Source organism: Danio rerio, chromosome 15 (genome assembly GCF_052040795.2).
Source record: "Danio rerio strain M-AB ecotype USA chromosome 15, GRCz13ab, whole genome shotgun sequence".
Classification (NCBI taxonomy): Eukaryota; Metazoa; Chordata; class Actinopteri; order Cypriniformes; family Danionidae; genus Danio; species Danio rerio.
Window position 1 is genome coordinate 31,442,935 of NC_141035.1, and position 19,148 is coordinate 31,462,082.

The window sequence follows — 19,148 nt, forward strand, 5'->3', positions numbered from 1 at the left end:
TATATTATATTAAATTATACTATATTATATTATATTATATTATATTATATTATATTAAATTATACTATATTATATTATATTATATTATATTATATTATATTATATTATATTATATTATATTATATTATATTATATTATATGTCATCATACAATTGTTATTTTCAAATGATGTAAACATTATCATCTTATCAGCCATTGGTCATCATCCATGCCCTCTTCATTTCTATCACTAAAAACTCTTGTCAATTGATTGCTAATGCTTATGCCATTATATAAATAGTTACATCAATCATATTAAAGAGCAAATGTCTGTAACCCCCAGCAGTGATAGTAGTTGCATCGAACGAGTCCCTTTTTTTGGGTAAAGCTCATGGAGGGTGTCAGTGGGAGCCCTGCCGTGTTACATAAGTGGGCTCGTCTGTGTGTTTTTGTGTGCGTGTGTCAGTGGAGTAGAGATGATGAATGTGTCAGTGGGAGACAGTCATCCTCATCTCTGGCTGCCTTCACTCTGTCATCTGCTGCACACTTTATGATGAGCTCATCAGTAAACGCTCAGAGCTCAGCCATTCAGGCCCTTGACAGATTTTATTTATATGCGTAGATATTTAGGTACTTTTGGTGGGAGAAGCTTACATTCAACTCTTGTCAAAAGTGAGTGGCTGTGGATAAACTCACTTGCTAAATGACATGCTATGTCTGACGCAGTTGTGCATTCATTTGGATGAATATTTTTCGCAGGAACTGATTTTTTGATACTCAAATCACATTTATATTAACATTCATAAGATTAAACTGCATCATTTATGTTGTGTCCGATTTGAATCTTCATATTATATATGCTCAAAAAAAGCGAAATTGTGTTTTGATTAAACAAATAAGCATTATATAGAATATAAACTTATAGCGATACAAAAATGTGTAATTTACTTGAATATATCAGTACATTTAAAAAGGTACTTGTTAGATTTTTGAATTACAAAAAGACACAGCAAAAAATTATTTAATATAATAAAAAATATTCATATAATATGCAAGTAAAATATTGTGATTGTGTGTTCACTACTTCTGACTGTAAATAGTTTTTCTTCATAGTTTTTATTTACTTGGAACTGTGTATTTTGAAAACTATTTTTAGTGTTTTATTATATTTTTTTACTATATATAATTGGTGGGTAACAATTATTATATTATATTATGTTATGTTATATTTCCAGTTAATTTTATTGTTTAATTATTTGTATTTTTTACTATATATTATCAGTGGGTAACGAGTCATCGCGATTAATTGCATCCCAAAAAATAGTTTGTTTTTACATGCTATGATATGTAATTGGTTTTATACATTTAATTAAATGTAAATATTTATATACATATTATACACAAGATTATTTTATATCATATTTGAGTTAATTTTATTGTTTTATTACTATTTTTTAATATATGTAATTGGTGGGTAACGATTAATCACTATTAATATATTATAATTATTCAAAGATAACGACTAATCAAGGTTAATTGCATCCAAAATAATAGTTTGTGTTTACATGCTATGGTATGGTTTTTGGTTTTCATACATTTAATTAAATGTACATATAGTTATATACATAATACAAAATATACACAATATTATATTTCAACAAATGTCACTGTTTTTACATGCTATAAGTGTGTGTATTATATGTAAATTTATTATGCATATATAAATACATAAAACTAAATATACAAACCAAAATTATTTACAAACATTTGTAATTATATGCAATTTGTATTATATACATATATAATATTTTCTCAAATATATGCATGTATTTATATATACATAAATCATAAATATACACAGTACACACACACATATATATGTAAATACAAACTTTTATTTTGCTTGTGATGAATCTGCCCCTTATATGTATATTAGAATCCCCCTGTGTGAGCGGAACAGATTCAAAAACTCTTCTATTCCAGTGTCAATAAGACATATATATATATATATATATATATATATATATATATATATATATATATATATATATATATATGTAGAGAGAGAGAGAGAGAGAGAGAGAGAGAGAGAGAGAGAGAAAGAGAGAGAGATTTCAATATCTTAATCTTTTCTATTGTCTCAGGCTTTGCTGAAATCAAGTCCACAAAAAATCTTTTTAGTATACAACAACATTGCTACTAAAACTCCAGCAATTTTCTCTGTCAATATACCAGCTGTTCAGTATATCATCAAGACTTTCAAAATCAGCATTAGATTTTTCAGATTGATCTGGTCTCTCCTGCCTAATAGCTGTATGCGAGGTTTGCAGGATTTGTCTGATGAAGGTGGGATGTCTCGTGAGGTTTTCAGTAGATCTGACACCACACCCTCTCACCCCCCCTCTGTCCCAGACACGCCCTCCTCCTCCCTGCGGTCTCTCACTCCCCCTCTGAGACAAAGCAGGCTTTGTTAGTCTCTCCACTTGGTTGCCTCAGAGATGGGAATTAAAGTGACGGTTCCAGAGGCAAGAGGTTTCCCTCGACCATCATCATCATCATCATCATCATTATCATCACCACAGCCATCTCGCTCTCCTCTTCTGCAGATACAGCGCGCAGGTAGACAAGAGACAGAGATGTCTCTCGCTCCTTTGCCCATGAATGTCTGCCTCTGGGTGAGAGAATCAGAGAGTGTCAGATACTCTGACAGTCAGCTCACGTACGGATGGAGAGCTTTCAGACTCACAGCCAATCACTGAAGCACAGGGCCTCCATTTTAAAGGTCCTGCCAATAGGAGAAGGCAGCGGCAGATTTAATGCTGTGCCATCACTGGCTGTATAAAACATCACGTAAACAATAACAATTTTCATATATCTCGTTATTAATTTGTTGAAGCATGGAGATATGAATTATAAGTAATATAAAAGAAAGTTAATAGCCCTGCTGCTGCCTTATGCAAATATGACAGTTATTTCTTTATGTATACAATATAGATAAATAAATATAGATAAATAAATATATATACATACACACGCACGCACGCACACACACAGTTGAAGTCAGAATTACTTAGCCCCCCGTTCAATTTCTGTTTAACGGAGAGGTTTTTTTCAACACATTTCTAAACAAAATAGTTTTAATAACTCATTTCTAATAACTGATTTATTTTATCTCTGCCATGATGACAGTAAATAATATTTTACTAGATACAAATGAGTTACATTTAAAGACTTAACTAGGTTAATTAGGTTAACTAGGCAGGACGATGGTTTCTTCTGTAGACTATCGAAAAAAAAAAAAGCTTAAAGGGGCTAAATATTTTGACCTTAAAATGTTTTTTTTTTTTTTAAAATAAAAACTGCTTTTATTCTAGCCTAAATAAAACAAGTAAGACAAACTACAATTTTAGATCACTGAAGTAAAATGATACACACAATTTCAAAATAGCCGATAAAAATTCCCGCTTTGACTGGTGGATATAATTCAAAGTAACAAATTGAGATTAGTACAATGTATATATATTCAACATACTTATTCAACAGAATAATTATTCAGCAGCAAAATCAAACATCACCATGTTAATCAAGGCATCTGATTAATAATCATTTTAGCGAGTGAAGTGCAATCAGCGAGCACAAAGGCCTCCAGCTCATTTCTGTAATCACGGATCTGCCATTATTATACCTGTCTTGCTGGTTCCAGAAGCATGTGCTCCAGTTGCATAATGAGGCTAGAAGTGCAAAATCATTTAAAGCCTGCATCTTGCATTGGGGCAATTTACCATTTGGGGCTTAAATAAGAAAAGCCCCTTACATAAGGCTGGGGACAATGGAAAGCTGCATTGTGAGGGGTAGGGGGAAACCTTTCCTCCGAAACGGAAGGTGGTGAGGGATGACAAAGAAGAGTATTGAGCGCTGGCGATGGTTTTGTTTCTGGAGCAGATCCAGCCTCCTTGCCGAGGGGACAAAGCTCCCCCTCTGTGCCTCAACAGAGCCTCTAAAGGCACTGGGTCCCACAGCTGCCTCTCGCTCCGCCCCTGTGCCTCCCGAAATCTCTAATCCCCACTGAATGACCCCCCGAACTCCCTTTCCCTCTCTCGAGCACCTTGAGCCCACCAGACTGATGATTCATTTCTCCTGCATCCCGCGTCAGCTGTCCAAACGCTGCCTTCAACACACCGGCTGTAGGCTCGTATTAATTGCAGCAGATCGGCCACGGCTAATTATCTCTGACCCCTTCAGCCTTGTAGGCGTAGCGCGTGTCTGTGCAGTGACTGCGGGTTAGAGAGCACACATTCGAGGGTTTGCGTGCACAGATATGCAAATGCCGGACTGCCGTTTAATATACATTCAGGAGGTATTGTGTTTGTTCGTGTTTGGTGGAGGAGCAGAGGTTGGTGGAGCTGTTTGTGGGTCAGCTATGGATCAGGGAGAACAGTTGTTTCTCATGGGGAACTCCTGAGATGGTCATGTGACCTCAGCCTTCTGGAATTATCTAGCAGGAGGAGTGGGAGCAGTGCAGCCCATTGACTGTAAGCAACAGAAACTTGCTCACCTTAAGTAGAACTATATGAATTATTGATCATCAAAAGGTACACACACTGCTTTTATCCAAGCGTGCATATGTATGAGGATAATGGGGTCCTTGACAGAAAGAAAAATAATAAATTATATTCTAATTATGTTTTATTTAAAAAGGATAATAATGTACACTCATCAGCCACTTTTTTAGGTACACCTTACTAGTACAGGGTTTGACCCACTTTTGCCTTTAGAACTGCCTTAATCATTCGTGGCATAGATTCAACAAGGTACTGGAAAATTTCCTTAGAGATTTTGATCCATATTGACATGATAGCATCACGCAGTTGCTGCAGATTTCTTGGCTGCACATCCATGATGCAAATCTCCTGTTTCACCACATCCCAAAGCTGCTCTATTGGATTAAGATCTGCTGACTTTGGAGGCCATTTAAGTACAGTGAACTCATTGTCATGTTCATGAAACCAGTCTGAGATGATTCACGCTTTATGACATGGTGCGTTATCCTGCTTAAAGTACAGAAGATGGGTACACTGTGGTCATAAAGAAATGAACATAATTAGCAACAATACTCAGGTAGGCTGTGGCGTTGACACGATGCTCAATTAGTACTCATGGGCCCAAAGTGTACCAAGAATATATGCCCCACACCATTACACCACCAGCACCACCCCCAGCCTGAACCATTGGCAGGGTGGATCCTTGCTTTCATGTTGTTGACACAAAATTCTGACACTACTATAAAAAAATGCAGCAGAAATTGAGACTCAGACCATGATTTTACAATCTTGTCTAATTTTGGTGAGCCTATGCGAACTGTAGCCACAGTTTCCTGTTCTTTGTTGACCGGAGTGGCACACAGTGTGGTCTTTTGCTGCTGTAGCCCATCTGCCACAAGCTTTAATATGCTGTGAGTTCAGAGATGCTCTTCTGTACCTCGGTTGTAACGAGTGGTTATTTGAGTAACTGTTGCCTTTCTATCAGCTTGAACCAGTCTGGTCATTCTCCTCTGACCTCTGGCATCAACAAGGCATTTGTGCCCACAGAAGTAGCGCTCATTAGATGTATCCTCATTTTTTAAACCATTCTCTGTAAACCCAAGAGATGATTGTGCATGAAAATCCTAGTAGATCAGCAGTTTCTGAAATCCCCCGACCAGCCTGTCTGGCACCAACAACCATGCCATGTTCAGTCACTCAAATTATTTTTCTTGAAAAATTCTGATGCTCGGTTTGAACTGTCACATGACAAAATGCATTAAGTTGCTGCCATGTATTTAAATGCATAAAAGTAAATGATATGTAATAATTTAAAATAACTATGTGATGATTTAGGTGTGTGAGGAACAAAAAGGAAAAAATAGAGAAATATTACAATTCCTTTTTAAGTGTATGTGATCATAATATTGGCATACTTGACAAAGAAGGGAGAACAAATGAACATTTCTGATAAAGCATAAATTATTAAAAGCTTACCTAATAGACAGTATATAATTACGTTGAAAAAAATACAATAACTTGAAAGGATATAACGGTTTAGTTTTGTGTGAACAGACACAGACACACATGTGCTAATGCACAACATTTAGTAATTTTTAAAAGACCATTTGGCATTTGTTTTTGTTTTGCAAGCATTTTGTAGGAGTTCTAGCGCCAATGTCTTGTCATTCTTTTGATTTTGCAACTCCTGGACCAGACTCAAATGCAACAGAGATGCTGATTATACTTTGCTGTACTTAATGCAGGCAGCCTGTATGATGTTGGCTTTTCAGTCACATGAAACCTTCAACCGCAGACACAAAAGAGATTGCTAATTGCTATTTTGCTGATTGCTAATTGCTATTTGCTTCTCAGCTATCGCCAAAGCCAAATGTTCCCCCCAAAACATTTCGCTGATGCACCACTTGGCCTTTTCCCATAAAAGATCAAGCAAATAAGTGAGGATAAAACCCCTTTAAAATATTGATCTTTCAGTCTGTGTTTCACAGCTAACCGCTCATTTTGCATGCTAATACTGGCAGTGGAGGGTGGGGGGAGATCCACACGTGTGTTCAAAGCTCCACAATCAGTGCTTTCAACCTTCACACCCAGTGTTTCACCTCTTTTTTGCCCACGCAGGGCAGGTGCAGGCAGACGGGGCAGCGTTTCAGAGCCTTCTTTGTCATGAAATGTTAGCACTTTACAGCACAGGGTTTTTTTTACTGGCCAGCGCCGAGAGCGCCATGCCAAATTTCAGGAAGGAGGATAAAAGCCAAGTGCATTGTGAAGACACCCACACCCTTTAACCGTAAAAACGACTGTAATGCTTCTCTGTTTTTAACCGAGAGCTTCTTCATTCTTAGCGGTGTTTGCTAACTCTTGAAACTCCCCGAGCAGAGCTAAATAATAGCTCTGGTTACGTATGCATTTTGGCAGCCGCAGCGAAATGAAACTTCTCCTGACAGGCAGTGCTGATCGCATCCTTTCAGACATGAGCTGTACATTCACCTAAGGTGGCCTAAAGGGGCTTCGGAGCTGAATCCTAATTGTATTGTTAGCCAAGCGACTTTGGGTTGTGTCTATAGAGCTGTATAATTCCATAGTGGTGACCCGAGGGTGTGTTATGATTGTCCATGTGCAGCAGGGTTGTGCATTGGTGAGAATTCAATTGAGAACATTTAGTTCTATATGTACAATGCTTAAATTGAGGTAGCAAATGATGCAGAATTGCAATTTGTATTTTTATAGAAGTCATAAATGCATTTGCAGTAATATACTGAATGAACATCCAGATGCTAATAGAAAAGCTATTAATAGATGAAAATTATTTCTTTTAAGCCCTCATATTAAAGGAAAAAGCATATTACAGTTGCAATACATAAAAAACATTTGCATTTATTTTTTAAATTTAATTTTATTATTGCAACTAAATTTGAATTGCTTGGATATGCTTTTCTCATGAGTCTGGAACTGGACTAATGCAGTTTCAATTTACTAGAACTTTTTACAAATTTACTTTTTGTCAAATTTACTTTTTGTCAAATTTACAGTTGAGCTGTTTTGACACAATCAACATTTTAAAAGTGCTATAAAAATAAAGATTAATTGAATTGAACAAGTCTGTATCACCCTGGCAGATTTTTTGTTTAAATAATTGTGTTGAAATTCTGTGTAAAACTACATTACCCATGATTCTGCCAAGAAATCCCACCAATCAGAGAACTGAAACAAGCTACTCAAAAAAAGAACATACCTATGACATACATTCAGGGCTGGACATTCTGTGATCTGAGATATTTAGCCAGGACAGACTACTGTGCATAGTGACATGGCAATGTATTTTTTTAAATGTCAATTGTTTTTTTGTTTTTAAGGAAAATGTTGCTGAATAAAGTGTATGGACCATTTTGAGGGATGTGAACATCAACGATGGTTCTAACCTATTTCCCGTTTTACATTTTTAATTATCATAGTTTCCAAGAATCCCAAAAAGTCCAGATATTGATAAATAATGTTATGACATCAGTATAAATGTTAAGTTATGATTGAATTACAGTTATGAAATAGTTTGACAACAGGCAGTAAATGTTCATGGGCCAATGACCTTGAAATGGTCTATGTATATTATAGTATATATATTTCTAATTGCGAAAATATTTAAAGTTTGTGGCTAAGAAATAATAATTTGTTTATTTTTTTGGTGTGGCCAGAGGAAAATTTGGTACAACACCATAAAACCACTACCGATTTGCTCATGCTCATAGAGCAAAGTCATACACAACACACAAAACAGTGAAATGAAGTCATGTGGACATAAGACAATATCTAAATCAAGTTATTTTAACATTCACATATCAATTTATGCATAACAAATATATTTTTCCCAACAACAAAACTGATTAGAAACAAAACTAAATTAGTAAAAATGGCGAGTGGTTAGTAAATGTTAAAAAACTACTAGCTATAGTGGCTGGTTATCAAAAAAGTTAATGTTGAGTCCTGCATGCATTTATATAGGTCATATATGAGGTCTTAAATGTTGGAATGAGTTTCTGAATTGTCCACTGTCCAATTGTTTTAGTTTATGACACTGATGCTGCCTCGTAATACTATAGTACCTTTAACTGTTTGGTTTAATTCAAGTATTATTTTTCTTTTCATAGACACCATTATAAGTTAAAGAAGTGGACAAGCACTGCTGAAATATGTTTAGACAACTGCCAAATTCGACAGTAGAGTAAACTTCCTGTCTTCCTGTCATTGCTGTTCAGCTTCCTGTGAGGTGTGGCCAAATCAATTCATATTTATACTCCAGAACTGAACAGGCGCCAACTCTTCAATTCAACCCAAATGACTTCTAAGAAGTGACGTGGCTGCTACCAGAGCACAGTTCTTGGACCGCCAACTCTGCATTACACAAACGCCTTCTGTCTCTACACATCTGCATGCACATGCAAGATCCATTCATATGTTGGCAAATGCATGCATTGCATGTTCGTCTCAAGCATTAATTCTGCACGCCTGTCAGTTTATTCTCATAGCGCCTTAAAAGGCAAGTGGGGGTGCCTCATTTTCAGGTTGACTTCTTCGGTCTTGCTTGGCTCCTCAACCCTATTGCCTCACTCGAATTCCAGCTGTATGAAATGGGGAACAGATTGTGTGCATGATGTAAAACGGCAGGCATTCTCCCGTTACCATGGATAAGGTCATCTGTTGAGTAAACTCGGAGCAGATTAATACGCATTATGAAAAGTCGAAAACTGAAAACACAGGTCAGAACAATAAAACCGAAAACAGCTCTTCTGGTGGTCTCTTAGAGTAGACCACAAAAATAAAATGAAAGAAGTTAGTGCTAAAGGGTTGCGATAAGGAGTGGGCTGAAGACTGAATCTTGGCTCAGGGTTCGGAGACACTGAAAACACTGATAAAGAAACAGAGCAGACCTTGGATCTCCAGGGCCAGGCGCCTCCATGGGCTCGCAGGCGATGATGACTCACAGGCCAGTGGAGGAGGAGGACCAGACTCGAGAGGACTCTTAGCAATTAGCAGTACTTAGACATGATGCTTTGGGGGGGAAAGTGGCAGTAGGTTTGGACGGTCTTGTTGTGGGTTGTTTGGGGCAGCCGTGCCAGCTGACTCAATCTGCCTATCGTTTAGGCGGGCGATGTTTAGACATCTTTGATGGACAGCAGGCAAGCAGAGACAGGTGTCTGTTGGGCTTCGAGCACTTGTGTGGAACCCAATACCTCCACTGGGAGATGCGTTCAACGAGTTGAGAGGACGGGAAAAGCATTTAGATGTAGATTTAAGGAGGAAATGTTTCCAGGGTGCCAGGCTATGCTATGTTAGCAGTCTGATATTGTTGTTATAATGTAATGTTTTCCGGTTGGTCACTATTGTTGTATTGATTTAGCCTTTTTGATAGTGTTTTTTGACACTGAAATGCAAATTTTCCTTCTTATTAGCTTTTTATTAATAGATATACAATATAAAATGCACTAGAAAATATCTGTTAATTAACAGTTCCCGTATTTTGTGATCCACAAGTGTTTTTCGTTTATTTACGGTTATGAATTGCATTATGGGACCTTGATCTCTTCTGTCAACTTATGATGTTGAACAATCAACTCTACAGTTTAACAAAGTGACTTTTATTGACATTTTAGTAATTCAAAATAATATAATGGATATAATATAAAGAGAAATAAGTTTGTAAATTATTACAAGGTTTATTTACCATTATATATAACACAAAACCAGAAAATACACTTTAAACTCTTTAAAAAAATTTAACAAAAGTCACTTTTTTGAACATTTCAAGAGTAAAAGTTGTTGGATGAAAGATCCAAAATGCAATACAAAAACGTTAATAAATGAGAAAAAAATAAAACAAAATAAAAATATGAATCACAAAATACACAAAACTGGAAATTTTTATGGATATTTTTAGTGTAAAATTATATCATCATCACTGTAAGATAATAAACAGTAATTTATTATTATCATCATTATTAATGATGTACTTTTAATAATTATGTTTTAATAATAATATTATAGGCGTCACGATGGCGTAGTGGGTAGCACGATTGCCTCACAGCAAGATAGTCGCTGACTCGAGCCCCAGCTGGCTCACAAGGCACTGCTGTGTGGAGTTTGCATGTTCTCCTAGTGTTTGTGTGGGTGTCCCACACAGTCCAAAGACATGCGCTATAGGTGAATTGAATTAGCTAAATTGGCCGTAGTGTATGTGTGTGAATGCAAGAATGTATAGGTATTTCCCAGTGATGGGTTGCAGCTGGAAGGGCATCCGCTGCATAAAACATGTGCTGGATAAGTTGGCGGTTCATTCCCCTGTGGTGACCCCGGATTAATAAAAGGACTAAGCCGAAGATAAAACGAATGAATAAATAATAATAATGCAATTATTTTTAACATGTTTTTTCTTCCTTTTGTGTCCTTATCAGTTTATATATTAGTTGTCAAAAATGGGAAGCTTTTCCTGCACTTTTCTGTCGTTTTAATATTATACTATTATTTTATTGCACAATTGCAGTGTTATTGGTGCAACTTTAATATATTTGTTGATTTATTTCACTTCAAAACATGAATAATAACTATTAATTAATTAAATATAACAATAATGAGTAAAATGATGTAATGTAATTTTTGGATTATTAATATTTGCAATACAACAATACTAATTTAATCTAAAATTATTATTATTATTATTATTATTATTACCAATAATTTTAAAAACACCAATATAACAGGCATTTTTTATTTCAATCTATTACTTTATCTTATTTTTGTCTTTAGATTACCACATTCCTGATAACAACATCGCTGAAAGTACCAATATTTTAAAACGGCACAAATATAGTCAAAACTTTCCTTGGCATTTCCCAAGAAACCCTAAAGTTTATGTTAAGAATGTGTTGATGGAGGGATTGAGACAAGTTTCCTCCTCTCTACAGCTTTCTTCCATCTTCATTATTCATAATAAAAGTAGGAAGGACGAAAAGAGGTGAAGAACAGATCTTAATTGGGTCGTATGCGCACTACACACCTCTGGGTTACTTTCTCCTCTACCACTCAATGTAGATGGCCATCCGTCACTGTTTGAATCATTTGTGCAAGCCCGGAATTCACACCAGCTCCGGTTACAACACCAGCCTGCGGAGATTGCAAATGCACTCTGGGATACGAGGCAGTGTACATTCAAGCGTGTCATGCTCTCGTATCTTAATGCAAGCACGTTTTGAAGTGAACAGATACGCGGTGAATAATGAAGAGTCTTTGTGTAGGTGTGCGATGAGCAAACATTTCAGAACATGTTGACACTTCGGTCAAGCATTTTTCCTCGGGTTAGCGTGCATTTAGCATAACAGGCTGTTATATATGCACCGAATCTTCTTATATTTAGCTGATCCTTTTTGTTTGGTTGAGAGCTACGACAAGTAAGCTAAACTAAACAACTTCTTGAGGACAAATGGTTTTGATATATGTTCACAAACACAGATGAAATGGATTTGTGTTAAACGCACATGGCTAGAAACAATTAAAAATACCCACAAATCCTTCACAAGTGCGTTGCAGGTCTGATTGAAACTGTAGTCTGTGCAACACTTGAAATCATTTCAGCAGTAAATTCATCGGCTGTAATGCAAGGACGCCTCTAACAAGGAGTAAACGCTGAAGCATCTATGGATTTTACACCTTCTCTCCGTTCAGCCTGCAAGTCAAAGGCAACTGGCGCATTTAAACATCAGCAGTCGTAAATCAGCGACTGCAACTCATTGGAAAAAAGATGTGCTGAAAATACCTTTTGATATTTTTATTAGAAGCTGTAACTCTTGCGGCGATCGATGATGCAAACGCCAAAAAAGTTGTGAGTGTTAAGTGAAATGCTGCTCAGACTAGTTTGTTAAACTTTTCGTTTCAGCTGCTCAAGAGTCTGTCTTTCAGAATGTGAAGCCATTTGTCCAGAAATAACATCGCATTCTTATCTGTCTTACAGCTTTGTACGTAACAGATTTATGACAGTAAATAGCTGGTTGTGATCTTCAGGGCTTAGGGTTTGTGAAATGTGAATTTAAGAAGCAAGTCACACTGGATTACAGACTCAAATGTGTCTTTTGAAACGTCCCATTTTGGCAGCAGTGTCCCTTTCTTTCTTCTGTCCCTTGAGATTAAGCATCTCCAAATGCAGCTCCCTCAATTACCTTTTGGTGCTTTTTTAGTGGCTGTCAGATATGACTTTTTTCTTCATTTATATGAACATTTAATTGAACTGCATATAAAATATTTATCCATTTGGACTTTAGATTTTAAATAAAATAAACTTCATGTGATGCATAATTGTAAATCAGACATAATTGAAACTATTTCTGCAACAGCACTGAGTAAACTAATTCATTTTAGTTAAATAATAATAGTTATTTAATATGCTGTATTTTTAGGGCATTTTATATGAACAATTAATATTATTCAGTGGTCATAAGTTATGTATGATCTGTTAATCACTTTAAATATAATTATCTTTAATATTTACTTAATATTAATATTTAATAACTTAATATAATTATAACTGTCGTAAATCTAAATGCTTTTGAAGTCGAAGTTAAAAATGGCAAATTAAAAAGGTATAGAAGTTTGTTATTTTTGTTGTTTTATGATACATGCACAAAACAAACTAATTTGAAATGAAATATGTATTTACCTAGACATATGAAATAGTTTAATGTGTAAAAAATAATAAAAGCTGTAAAAACATGTATAGCAAATTTAAAGTTGATTTCTTAAAATATTGGCTTATAATAAGATTTGTTTGAGGACAGAAACCAAACATTGTTGCTAAATATAATTAGTTTCCCATTCATTTTCAGTGTAAAAAATATGAATGTTTACAAATTTATGAATTATGAAATATAAATTTAATCATAAATCAAGTTATTCTTTAATCATTCATTCATTCTCCTTAGGCTTAGTCCCTTTATTTATCAGGGGTCACCAAGCGGAATGAAGCATCAACTAGTCTGGCATATGTTTAACTGAGCGGATGCCCTTCCAGCTGCAACCCAGTAGTTGGAAACACCCATTCACTTTCACATTCACACACTTACACTACAGCTTATTTAGTTTATTCATCTATAGCGCATGTCTTTGGACTGTGGAGGAAACCCACATGAACATAGAAATACATGCAAACTTCACACAGAAATGCCAACTGACCCAGGCGGGACTTGAACTAGTGACCTTCTTTCTGTGAGGCGACAGTGCTAACCACTGAGCCACCATGTGAGCCTGTAATATTACCAGTACTCATAAGTTATGTATGACCTGTTAATCACTTTTTGAGCACAATTTTCTTTAATATTTATTTCAGATTAATATTTAACAACTTATAATTATAATATTATAATATGAAATAAATTTATAATTGTCGTAAATCCACATGCTTTGGCAATTATGGCTAACTGGCTAGTTATGGTTAATGGCTAATTAAAAAAAAGCTATGTAAGTTTGTTCGTTTTGTCAAATATTTCAATGTGTAAAGAAAAAAATATATCTAATTTAGGGCCCTATCATACACCTGGTGCAGTGTGGCGCAAGACACAGCGCAATAGTCTTTTAGTAGTTTTAGCTTGGCGCAAGATTCGTTTTGAGTCGTTGCGCTACGCTGTTTAAATAGCAAATGCATTAGTGCTCATTTGTGCGCCCATAGGCGTTCTGGTCTAAAAAGGAAGGCGTTCTGAGGCGGACCTCTGGCGCGTTGCTATTTTGAGAAACTGTAAAAGATTTTTCATTAGACCAAAACTAACCCGGTCTAAACTACGGCGCAGAGTTGCGCCTCGCTTACGCACTGCTTAATACGCACAAGAGAGCAATAGGCAAATATCTTTACATATGAAAAAAATTTAAATATTAAGGATATATATAGGATATAATAAGAATAGATATAGAATATAAATATAAAGGATTAAAATATTACAAAACATATTATTTTCTAGCCTACATAAATATGAAAAACCACTGCTTTTATGTCTTCTTCATCTCGGGAGGCTTTTTCAGTTCATTCATAACAATTTGCTTTTGTATAATGTTATTATTATTAGCAGTATTATTTATTATATCCATATTTATATTTGTTTTATTAAAAACAAGCTTAGATTTACCCACCTGTCAGGTTTTAGACCATATGGCGCATGGCAGGTGTATTTGGAAATAACTCAGTATTTTGACCACACTTGGTCATTATTGTTCATTTATTCGTTTGCTAGAAATTAGAACTGAATTTAGAAATAGTTTTGAAACAAATCTTTGCGCTTAACAAACGAAATTAATTGTTTATAGACTAATTGATGTCTGTGCTTAAAGGTTTCCCTATCCAAGAGCGAAAGTGAAAGTGATCCATTATCTCTCATTCTCACGCAGTAGATGCTCTGTTTAACAGTTTTCTGTTACAAAACTGTTAACTGTTTGCTTGTGAAATGCTCATTTTTTTCCACTTAGACTTACTTTGCGCCCTGTAAATAGCGAATGCGTTCTTGGCGCGATGCAGCTGGGTCTTAAAGGGAATGGGAGATGAGACTCTAATTGGTTTATTCTCAAAACACACCTATAACTCATTAAGAAAATAAACTCAACCCTTTTAGCCCATGCGCTGCGGCGCAAAGCAGGTTTTCCCGTCCATAAATTAGCAAAAATGTAAATAAAAAGTTATGAGGTGGAATATTAGTGATGGCTAGATTGAGTAGCCAAACATTTAAAAAAAATAAAAAATAAAAATTAAGACCAGTTTAAAAAAAGATTTAAGACCTACAACACAATGTTTCAGCAGATTTAAGACTTTAAGGCCTAAAGTTTTGTTTTTGAGATTTAAGACTTTTTAAGACCTCACGAACACCCTGACATTGCATAATTTTCTCAAAGTGACACCCCAAAATATATCATATGACATCAAAACTGTGCAGATTACCAAAATATGATGCAAACATCCAGAGTAAAAAACTCCCAGGAGCCTCTAAATCAATGTCCGGCACCTGGCAGGAAAGTCCCATCTACTACTGTTTTTTTTTCATCTTTCTTCTGGAGAGTTGGATTTCTTTCTGAGTAATGTTACCCCCTCTTTCCCCTCTTTATTGGTGGGCTTTTGAATAAAGAATCTCTTTTCACTTTCCCTTTTATCGTGTTCCCTTCCTCACTGTGTCTCTTTCCCTCGCGCGGCCTGTTGTTTTGTCTCTCGCTCTCTCTTTGTCCCTCTGTGAGGTCTTGGAGGGCTGCGCAGGAAGGTCTTAAGAGGGTGAGAGAGTGAACATTGGGGAAAAGATGAGGACAGGAGCCCGGGCCAGTCATCTCTTCAGCTGTTTGCACCGCATGGACCCTGTATCCATGACGACGTCACTATAGAAGTGGGGGGTTGGGGACGGCTTGGGTCAAACTGAGGAAAAAGGGGTGGACAAACCCAGCAGTCCTCAATAAGAGTGACATCACTGAAGAGGAATCCACGCTTTCTTCCAGATCCTTTGTTATTCTTCGGAGACCCTTCTATCCTTCCTCTGCTGTTTGGAGAGCTGGAAAGGCCAAGTCTAACTGATTAAAGGGACAGTTCAACCCAAAATTAAAATTATAGCTTCGTTTAATCATACTCATGTGGTTGCAAAACCTGACAAGTCTCCAAACATTTTCTGCAATCAAACAAGTTAGCTATTTTAAAGTTTAAGAGTTATTTAAAATAAAATATCTATCCATTTAGACTTATAATACAAGATTAGCAAATGTACTTATGGTGCCATTTTTTCCACAGAGTTATCTCAATCTGCATTCTCTAAGTATGCTCCATATGTATGGATTGAGCTTCAATATATACTGCATATGAAGTATATCTGCTATACCTAAAAATATGTTTAATTCTGTCAATTTAGAACACTGCACGTTTTAATAATGTTTATATTATGTTTGTGTGTGTCAATGTGTTGTTATATTTATTTATTTATTTATTTATTTTTTTGGTAACTCGGTCCTATGCTGCCTGTCTTGACCAGGGCTCCTTGGTAGAAGAGATGTTGTATCAAGTGCTTCCCATAGGTTTGAAATATACTTGTGGTTGTAGCTGATTGAAACACAATTTACCCACATTACATCAATGGTTAGCTACATGCGACAAACAATAAAGAGATGTAAATTTTAACAATATTTTTATTTAATTTGACAATTTTATGCACTTTCTTTTCAATTGGTTAATTTTTTTTATTTAAAATAGAAATTCCCTATATTTCACTTATTTTTATGCTCTTCAGCAGCCATGTGCACCCACTGATAAAATCTGCTGCTGACATTTTTTACAGTAGTATTGCCAAAACATTTTATATGTTTAAAATATGTAATATATTAACATTAAAAGAATACAATATATAGCAAATGAGAAATAAATGACATAAAAAATAATAAAAACAGACAATATCTCAAAAAACGCTAGCTCTGTCAGCTGCAAATCCAATCGAAAGTAGGCTTAAATAAAAAGGTAGCCTAATGCAAAAACAACGCATGTAATTAAGGACAACTTTTGAAAGCGAAAGCAAAGCTGCATCCCATAAATTTAGAAACCCGGCCCAGCAGGAAGCAGCAGTAGGAAACGGGTAACGAGAGATTTTTCACTGATTCATCGATTGCAGGTGTTTGGTTAATGGACAGATACAAAAAAAGTAACATTTCAAAACACGAATCAAACACAAAAATCCAATTTGTAAATCTAAAACACGATTTATAAACTATTTTGTCATCACTATGATAAAGCAATGAACACATTGAATGAAACATTTTTAAGTAAAAAAAAAAAAAACTAAGAATTTTCTTGTAAACAAAGCGAACAACCCATGTTGTTTTGGACCCTGATTACCTTAATGCATGATTAGAAAAACTATACATCATCTTTGGTGTTTCACAGAAGCAATAATACTGTGCAGGTTTGAAACAAAGACAGAATTTTGGATTTTAGGTGAACTATTCCTTTAAGAAGCCTTGGAAAGCGAGGTTCCCATCTGCCTCTAGTGACTTTACATGCGTTAGTAGAGGCCCATAAAGAAGCGTCTGGATTTGGAGTGTCCATCCCGCCTGACAGACTATAAAATACCATTTATCAAACAGCATCAAGAGATCCGAATGGAAACTCTCTCTGAATTTCCAATCCCCCATCTTTCTTTTTCGGTGATTACATAAGCACATGTAACACCCCGTCCTTTCTGTGTTTTTTTATTTTAAAGCCTTACGTCATCTGCAGCTGCCCCGCAAAATTTCAGGGTCTTGCCAGTTGCTGATGTGTCCTTAAGTCCATTCCCAAACTGGCCCCCTCCCAAACATCCATGTAGTTATTAACATAATGGGTGCACGCTGACACCAACAGGACCCCAGGTGTCCCATGTTTTAATTTGCCTATTGCTGCAGTCAGCACTTCATCTCGTAGTGGGTGCTCCATGTTGAAACAATGACCCATGTGCTCCTGTGGGACTCGTGTAAGTGGAGGCTGCAATCAGTCGCCCTTTGATGGGCGGACAGGAAAATACGCGTCACTGAGGAAGGGAGAGGGATTTTGTTTTTTAATTCTCCACCTCTCCAGCTCCTTCTTCCCCTCTCACACTCACACTCACACTCACACTCACACACACACACACACACACACACACACACACTTTTGTTCTTTCTCCTAACACCAAAGCCAGGAAACATCTGTAACCTCGTCTACGGCCAGGGTCGTACGCTTACAAAATCTCTTGGGCCGCTGTTGGACTCGTTGAAGGGAGGCAATCAGGAAGCTGTAGTGTTGGGATTCAGTGTACAGATCTTGGACAGAAATAGCGTGTCTTCTGAAAGATGCTCCATGTGTCCCTGATCTCATTTGTCATGCGGTATGCAGCAGTTTAATTGGATATTGAGCTTGCTGTGGTCATTTCTATGGGCTGAGAGGTCTGTCAATCAATGGGCCAATCCATCTCGCAGCATTGGTGTTGTGGGACTTGTGATCAGCATGACACTGCACTATTCTCCCTATGGAGAAGCTCACAACATCTGGTGTAGGAAATATCTAAAACCTTTAAAACCTGCTTATGATTTTTTCAATGTTTTAATACATAAAGGAAATATCTGCTTAATATTCATTTTCAAGTATTATAGTTGGTTAATAGTTGAGGAGGCTTCTAAAACTTTAAAGCAAAATATGTTATTAACATTTAATAATGTTAATAACATTTATTGCTTTAAACATTACCGGTATTATTATTATTATTATTTAATTGTATACCTGTATTTTAAATAGAGATCTAGCCAACTTATTTATTTAATCATTTATTTATTTATTTATTTATATATTTATTTATTTATTTTATTTTATTTGTTTGAAGCAAAAATTGACATGTTTAACCTGTTTTTTAAAATTGTCATATTTTAATTAATTTGGTTAATTTAATATTTTAATATTTAATAAGTTTATTATTATTGTTATTATTATAACTATTAATATTATTAGCAGTAGTCAGTGGTGGTTCTACTTTAAATGGCACCCTATGGAGCGAACCACCCCATACCCACCTGGCACCTCTACATAAAAGTTACTCATGTTACACAGTGCATAACTGACACATATTTTATCGGTGG

General features: G+C 35.8%; 2 protein-coding genes across 8 annotated transcripts in view; one reads left to right on the top strand and one right to left on the bottom strand.

The window, feature by feature from the left end:
- LOC147833701 (uncharacterized) overlaps positions 1–19,148 on the bottom strand; it is a 108,288-nt gene that overhangs the window by 34,004 nt on the left and 55,136 nt on the right. Inside the window, exon 3 of one of the 6 annotated variants that reach the window (XR_015509597.1) lies at positions 11,535–11,672. The exons of 4 other annotated variants lie outside the window; for them this stretch is intronic. The gene's annotated coding sequence lies outside the window, so the exon portion shown is untranslated. Of the gene's footprint in view, positions 1–11,534; positions 11,673–14,811; positions 16,073–19,148 lie in introns of those variants that run through there. One more of the 6 variants, XR_015509598.1, reaches the window with a different exon arrangement.
- Positions 1–19,148, top strand: part of nova2 (NOVA alternative splicing regulator 2) — an 80,494-nt gene that overhangs the window by 25,664 nt on the left and 35,682 nt on the right. The gene's annotated exons all lie outside the window — the stretch shown is intronic.